Source organism: Thalassophryne amazonica, chromosome 16 (genome assembly GCF_902500255.1).
Source record: "Thalassophryne amazonica chromosome 16, fThaAma1.1, whole genome shotgun sequence".
Classification (NCBI taxonomy): domain Eukaryota; kingdom Metazoa; phylum Chordata; class Actinopteri; order Batrachoidiformes; family Batrachoididae; genus Thalassophryne; species Thalassophryne amazonica.
Window position 1 is genome coordinate 63,601,098 of NC_047118.1, and position 8,566 is coordinate 63,609,663.

Sequence of the window (8,566 nt, forward strand, 5' to 3'; positions counted from 1 at the left end):
AATAATTTATTTCTATGTTACTGCTGCAAATAAGTATTTGAACACCTACCAACCAGCAAGAATTCTGGCTCACACAGACCTGTTAATTTTTCTTTAAGAAGCCCTCTTATTCTGCACTCTTTACCTGTATTAATTGCACCTGTTTGAACTTGTTACCCGTATAAAAGACACCTGTTCACACACTCAATCAATCACATTCCAACCTGTCCACCATAGCGAAGACCAAAGAGCTGTCTAAGGACACCAGGGACAAAACTATAGACCTGCACAAGGCTGGGATGGACTACAGGACAGCAGGCAAGCAGCTTGGTAGAAGACAACAACTGTTATGATTATTTATTAGAAAGTGGAAGAAACACAAGATGACTGTCAATCTCCCTCGGTCTGAGATTCCATGCAAGATCTCACTTTGTGGGGTAATGGTGATTCTGAGAAAGCTCAGAACTACAAAGGAGGACCTGGTCAATGACCTGAAGAGAGCTGGGACCACAGTCACAAAGATTATATTAGTGACACATGATGCTGTCATGGTTTAAAATCTTGCAGGGCAGCAAGGTCCCCCTGCTCAAGCCAGCACATGCCCAGGTCTGTTTGAAGTTCACCAGTGACCATCTGGATGGTCCAGAGGAGGCATGGGAGAAGGTCATGTGGTCAGATGAGACCAGAATAGAGCTTTTTTGAATCAACTCCACTTACCATGTTTAGAGGATGAGAACAACCCCAAGAAAACCATCCCAACCGTGAAGCAGGGGGGTGGAAACATCATACTCTGGGGGTGCTCTTCTGGGACAGGACAACTCCACAGTATTGAAGGGAGGATGGATGGGGTCATGTATTGCTAGACTTTGGCAAACAACCTCCTTCCCTCAGTAAGAGCATTGAAGATGGGTCATGGCTGGGTCTTCCAGCATGACATTGACCCCAAACACACAGCCAGGGCAACTAAGGAGGGGCTCCGTAAGAAGCATTTCAAGGTCCTGGAGTGGCCTGGCCAGTCTCCCGACCTGAACTCAATAGAAAATGTTTGGAGGGAGCTGAAACTCCAAACCTGAAAGATTTGGAGAAGATCTGTATGGAGGAATGGACCCAAATCCCTGCTGCAGTGTGTGCAAACCTGGTGAGAAACTACAGGAAACGTGTGACCTCTGTAATTGCAAACAAAGGCTACTGCACAAAATATTAACATTGATTTTCACGTGTTGAAATACTTATTTGCAGCAGTAACATACAAATAAATTATTAAATTCATACATTGTGATTTCCAGATTTTTTTTTTTTTTTTTTTTTTTTGATTATGTCTCTCACAGTGGACATGCACCTAAGATAAAAAATTTCAGACCCCTCCATGATTTATAAGTGGGAGAACCTGCAAAATTGCAGGGTGTTCAAATACTTATTTTCCTCACTGTATTTCTTAATAGGAACTCAGGTTTCTGTGTAGGCTCTCAGTTGTCCAGGTGGTTTCCATAGTAGAGAAGCTTGAATCTTCGACTGGACTGGGTTGCTTGAAGCGAGGACGTTTCGCTTCAAATTGCAGAAGCTTCCTCAGCTAAAATTCTTGCTCAGGAAGTCTGACTTCTGTCTGACTCTTGTAGAGAAGAATAAAACAGAAGCCAACAAAAGCTGGAGTTTTAAACCTAACCAGACCCCTCCTACTGAGAGGCAGACTGCTATAGGCTAGTGACTAAACAATAGCTCTAATTAGCAACTATTGTGCTCTAGTTAGCACACCTAATGACAGGACAGCTGTCCCTCTAATGATGGGATGGATGCCTTTCTGATGGCTCCCTTGATGATGTGAATGACTCATTACCATGAACAAAAGACTGAATCTCCTTTGACCTGAGTACCCCATTGTAAACAGGGGATAAAGTGTGTCTCAGACCCCCTCCCTGGTTAAGGCTGGGTTTCAAACGTTTCACAAAGAATGCCTCCTTGACCCCTCTCTCAAACCATTTCTTCTCTCTGGCTAATATTTTAACTTCCTTGTCCTCAAACGTGTGGTTAGTGTCTTTAAGGTGGAGATTGAACCGCAGACTGAGGGCCACTGGCGCCCTGTCTGCGGTACTGGTATAGCCTTTTGTGTAAAGGTTGCTTTGTTTCACCTATGTAGTGTTCGTTACAGTTTTCCTGACATCTGATAGAATACACTACATTGCTCTGTTTGTAACTTGGCAGATGTGGTCTGGTGTGTGTTTGGTCCTTAGCTACCTCCAAAACCTGGAGAAAGAGGGACTCATCGACAGGCAGACATACTACAGACTGTACCCTGGGGATGCCACTCCGTGCATCTATGGACTGCCCAAAATCCACAAACAGGACGTGCCACTCAGGCCTATTGTATGTAGCACAGATTCCATCACGTACAATTTGGCCAAGTACCTCAAGTGGATTTTGGCTCCTCTAGTGGGTAACTCAGACCACCATGTGGAGAACACACAAGATTTTGTGAACAAGATCAAGGACCTACAGCTGGAGGCAGATGAAACTATGGTGTCTTTTGATGTGACATCATTGTTCACCTGCATCCCCACTGCTGAGGCCGTCTCAGCTGTGAGGCAGAGACTGCTGAAGGATGTGTCTCTACTTGAAAGGACCAAACTCACACCAGACCACATCTGCAAACTTTTGGAGATCTGTCTCAACAGCACGTATTTCCTGTTTAGGGGGAATTACTACAGGCAGATTCATGGTTGTGCGATGGGGTCTCCGGTATCCCCCATTGTGGCCAATCTGTACATGGAGCGAGTGGAGAAGACAGCCTTGACGTCTTTCACGGGCATCTCTCCCAGTCACTGGTTCAGATATGTTGATGACACATGGGTTAAAATCAAGCAACAGCAAGTTGAGGACTTTACAGAACACATCAACTCGGTGGACACCAATATCAAGTTCACACGTGAGGATGCCAGAAACAACCATTTAGCCTTCTTGGACTGTGATGTTACGATTGGCAGGCAGCTCCAGACAGGGGTTTACAGAAAACCAACTCACACTGACCAATATCTGCTCTTTGGCTCAAACCACCCCCTTGAACACAAGCTCGGGGTGATCAGGACGCTTCAACACAGAGCCCTACAGGTGCCCACAACTGCAGAGGGAAGGGCTAAAGAACAACGTGTCCAGAAACCCCTCACAGTATGTGGGTACCCACGATGGTCCCTGGACAAAGTGCAGAAGTCCCAGAGAACAAAGAGACCAGATAGACAGGAGACGGAGACAAGAAGAAGAGGAGTGTCTCTCCCTTATTTAGCAGGAGTAGGGGGAAAACTACAGAGGATCTTCAGACAGCACAAAATCTCAGTTTACTTTAAACCGGTTAACACCTTGAGACAGAAATTAGTTCACCCTAAGGACATGATCCCTAGTTACAAACAGAGCAATGTAGTGTATTCTATCAGATGTCAGGAAAACTGTAACGAACACTACATAGGTGAAACGAAGCAACCTTTACACAAAAGGCTATACCAGCACCGCAGAGAGGGCGCCAGTGGACCTCAGTCTGCGGTTCATGTCCACCTTAAAGACACTAACCACACGTTTGAGGACAAGGAAGTTAAAATATTAGCCAGAGAGAAGAAATGCTTTGAGAGAGGGGTCAAGGAGGCATTCTTTGTGAAACGTTTGAAACCCAGCCTTAACCGGGGAAAGGGTCTGAGACACACTTTATCCCCTGTTTACAATGGTGTACTCAGGTCAAAGGAGTTTCAGTCTTTTGTTCATGGTAATCAGTCATTCATGTCATCAAGGGAGCCATCAGAAAGGCATCCATCCCATCATTAGAGGGACAGCTGTCCTGTCATTAGGTGTGCTAACTAGAGCACAATAGTTGCTAATTAGAGCTATTGTTTAGTCACTAGCCTATAGCAGTCTGCCTCTCAGTAGGAGGGGTCTGGTTAGGTTTAAAACTCGAACTTTGGTTGGCTTCTGTTTTATTCTTCTCTACAAGAGTCAGACAGAAGTCAGACTTCCTGAGCAAGAATGTTAGCTGAGGAAGCTTCTGCGATTTGAAGCGAAACGTCCTCGCCTCAAGCAACCCAGTCCAGTCGAAGATTCAAGCTTCTCTACTAAGGAACTCGGGTCTTACAATATCAGCAAAGAAGTAAGAAGCTAAACTGTCTTTTATATTCTGCTTCTGTTCTATAGTCCAATCACAAGGAAACATCAATCCTTCTATGGCATCCTACAGACAAACATAACTGAATTCTTGGGCACCAATAAGGATGCATTATGAAGCAGCAGGACCTTCGTGGCCGGGACAACGGTGGGGAGTTCCCCTTTGGCTGACCTGGTAGAGGAACGGTCTTAGATTGAAGCAGCAGGACCTTCGTGGCCGGGACGAAGGTGGGGATCGAACCCACGTGGCTCGCACAAAAGACCGTTCCTCTACCAGGTAAGCCAAAGGGGAACTCCCTGTTAGCCAAGCTAGCGGGAACGTCTTTTCAATTGGGACCCGGGACTTTCATCCCGCTACACATCTCCCCACCATTTTTGACTTCGTCCTGAAGTCACAGGTGCATGTTAGCATACTCTGTGACCCACATCCTGTTCGTGACGCCACATTGAAGCAGCAGGACCTTCGTGGCCGGGACGACGGTGGGGGATCGAACCCACGCGGCTCACACCAAAAGACCGTTCCTCTACCAGGTCAGCCAAAGGGGAACTCCCCGTTAGCCAAGCTTGCGGGAACGTCTTTTCAATTGGGACCCGGGACTTTCATCCCGCTACAATTAGAAGATCAGTGTGAATTCTAGAATCACTATAAGCTGGACATAGAATGATTAGAAATCACATACTCAACTTTAAAAATGTAACATTGTCTACAATCAGTTTTATGTGGTTTTTAGTTAAATATGGTTTAGGCTTCATGTTAATTCTTCTTTTAGCTTTTCCTTTTCAGTTGGGGTCGCCACTATGGGTCCAATATCTAATGTTGGTTTGGCACAGATTTTACACTGGATTCCTTTTCTGACGCAACTCCACCTCACACAAGGAATGGGCACAGGTGTTGTTCAAATAAATCAATTCAATTCAATTCAATTTTATTTATATAGCGCCAAATCACAACAAACAGTTGCCCCAAGGCGCTTTATATTGTAAGGCAAGGCCATACAATAATTACGTAAAAACCCCAAAGGTCAAAACGACCCCCTGTGAGCAAGCACTTGGCGACAGTGGGAAGGAAAAACTCCCTATTAACAGGAAGAAACCTCCAGCAGAACCAGGCTCAGGGAGGGGCAGTCTTAATTTTCAGGAATTTTCAGATTTGGTAGCTTGCACACAAGCCCCTTACATTTCTGTAACATATGTGACAGAAGTCCATATCTGATTGTTGCTGATTTCTGTGAGTTATTTGCTCACGGCATGATTATTATTATTATGATTATTATTATTCATTTTCTATACCCACTTAGTCCAGTCGCTTGATACACCATGGATGGGCCTTGATTCCATCGCAGGGTCACATGCAGACAGACAAACACAGTCACACCTACGGTCAATTTAGAGTCACCAGTTCACCTATCCTGCATGACTTTGGAGGTGATAGGAAGCCGGAGCACCCGCAGAGCACTCATGCAAACATGGGGGGAACATGCAAAGTCCACACAGAAAGGCCCAGATGGAAAGCGATCCCACGACCTTCTTGCTGTGACGTGACCATGCTAACCAATAAGCCATTATTATTATCATCATCATCAAATAATAATAATAATAATAATAAGCAAAAAAATCTTCAGCCAAGTGGAACTGAAACAACAGTATGAGAATTTATTTGCTAAAAGTGAACAGGAACTATATTTAATTTGCATGTACAATCAGACAACAATACATCCAACAATGACATCAAATAATATGGTAATATAAATAAAAAGATTGAATGTGCAATAGTTTTACTTTGTTGTTTAAGAAAAAAATTGTTAATACTTGTGACACAAACCTAATCCCACACAGGTGCTTTTATTCACTTCATAAAGTAAAAGAACGCTGTGTGTAATTTATGCAGTATGTTTCTTGAATAAGCTTGAATATCTGCAGCATGCACAGTCCCTGTGGTTTTTGCGCACACACGCACACACACTCATGTGTGTGCGTGTGTGCTGCGGTGATGGCGACAGTGTAGTGGGGGTTGGTACTGTCGGCCTGCAGACGTCTGACGTCACGCTCTGAGCAGGTGGTTTTTTTTCACAGTGGGAGGGAATCTGTTGTTATGAGAAACACTTTCACTGTGGATATTGTTGCAAAGTGACAACACTTGACCATGCTTCTAACATTTGTAAAGACCATCAAATGGTTGTCTGACAGTTAAAACTTGGTTTCATGGTGGAGAACTTATTCTACCCCCCCCCCCCCCCCCCCCCCCCCACACACACACAGGTTATCTACCTTATTCCTGGGGGTGCTGCTGTAGAAGTGATTATGGTTGCAACTTCCGACAACTAGTCCATTGGCTGAGGGGCCTTATTTACATCCCTCATCATTTTCCTTCATACAGTGCTCTTTTGTTGTCTGTAACACACATTTACACATTCATTGATGACTGTATTTTTAAGAGATTCAGATATTTGGGGCAGAGCAGCACTTTCTTTGCAACAAATTCATCCACTAATGTTGGAAGCAGATGTGAAAAGCAGAAATTCTGGAGGTGTTTCATGTGTATGTCTGTAAAGACTTTGTCAAATGAAATGTCCAACTCCGGGTGCTCAGTTGGTGTGCAGATAACCAGCTGCAGGCACATCAGTGTCAACTGGACCTGGAGGAATGTAAAATAAAATGTAAAAATGTGGTGTATTTTAACCAGGGCTCACATCTATTCTGTCACATTAGTTCATACATTATAATTAACAAAACGTATCCACCTGGAGCTCTGCCTCGACCTACGATGCATGAACTCCTTGCCGTTTATTTCAGCTGATGCTGAAACTCAAACCCAGGCTCAGTGATGAGGGACTTTAAGGCTTCTGTTGGCCTCTACGTCTGCCTTAAGGTAAATAAGTTGTGTCCCAAGACCTCTTTTAGCAGAATGGGACCAACATTATTACTGTGCAGGTCCTGATACGCCTCAGAGCTTTTCAGATTGTTCATTGCCTCCCCATTCAAAGTGAGAGTTAAGAAAAGAGCTAAAAATGCTACCGTATGTTATCTTAGGCCACTTCTTCATGTCGTCCTTCCAGCTCTCTGTATTCGTAGACAACCGGATTGTAATGTTGTCTCGTCTGAGCTGTGACAGCTGCTGTTTACGTCTCTAAGCCTCGTAGAAAGTGGATTCACGCGAACAGTTAACATGTAAACAAACACCAGTTCCGGTTCTTACCAGAAGTCTCACCCATAATTCACGCAAAGCCTCATGGGGGCTCGAAATAAGGTGCATATGTCGTCTTTTGAATGGAAACATGCAACTAATTAGCTAATTCCACGAACATGGCCCCAAGTTCCCATTAATGATCACTGACTTTGCTTTTTTTGTATGTGGCGGTGAATGAGCAGCCACACACACAGACTCACTCTGTGTCATGGTTTGCAGTCACAACAGATTCACATCAGCCTGCTGATCTTACAGAGAGATTATATGTGAACTGCCTGTTTGTGCTCAAAATACTAATTTCTGCACCACTTAGAACAGCTGTGATGGCTGAGAGGAGAACTATGAACCGCTATGTGTCCTTGAGAAGACTGAGCCCCATACATTGTTCCTGGTGAGTGGGTCAGGTCACTTGTGTGGACGCTTCCGGTGGCAATTTGTGAATGACTGTAAGTCACCTTGGAAAACAAGATTCTTCCAAAAATTTAGTCAAAAATTTAGGAAAATCATTTAAAATCAAAACAATGTTTTAAAAATCATTATCATCTTATCTTAGGGACCTCGTAGTACCATATCACCCCAATAGAGCGCTTCGCTCTCAGACTGCAGGCTTACTTGTAGTTCCTAGGGTTTGTAAGAGTAGAATGGGAGGCAGAGCCTTCAGCTTTCAGGCTCCTCTCCTGTGGAACCAGCTCCCAATTCAGATCAGGGAGACAGACACCCTCTCTACTTTTAAGATTAGGCTTAAAACTTTCCTTTTTGCTAAAGCTTATAGTTAGGGCTGGATCAGGTGACCCTGAACCATCCCTTAGTTATGCTGCTATAGACGTAGACTGCTGGGGGGTTCCCATGATGCACTGTTTCTTTCTCTTTTTGCTCTGTATGCACCACTCTGCATTTAATCATTAGTGATTGATCTCTGCTCCCCTCCACAGCATGTCTTTTTCCTGGTTCTCTCCCTCAGCCCCAACCAGTCCCAGCAGAAGACTGCCCCTCCCTGAGCCTGGTTCTGCTGGAGGTTTCTTCCTGTTAAAAGGGAGTTTTTCCTTCCCACTGTAGCCAAGTGCTTGCTCACAGGGGGTCGTTTTGACCGTTGGGGTTTTACATAATTATTGTATGGCCTTGCCTTACAATATAAAGCGCCTTGGGGCAGCTGTTTGTTGTGATTTGGCGCTATATAAAAAAATTGATTGATTGATTGATTGATCATCATTATCATTTAAAAGACCTTATCAAACAGTGAGTCACTCACAAAATACACTCACC

At 44.3% G+C, this 8,566-nt stretch overlaps 1 long non-coding RNA gene across 1 annotated transcript; it reads left to right on the plus strand.

Moving 5' to 3' along the window:
• The first annotated feature begins 2,183 nt into the window (after nt 1-2,183).
• LOC117528649 lies at nt 2,184-7,120 on the plus strand. Its single transcript, XR_004565845.1, has 3 exons — nt 2,184-2,194; nt 6,644-6,652; nt 6,910-7,120. It is a non-coding gene; the product is annotated as an uncharacterized LOC117528649 (long non-coding RNA).
• The last annotated feature ends 1,446 nt before the right edge of the window (nt 7,121-8,566 follow it).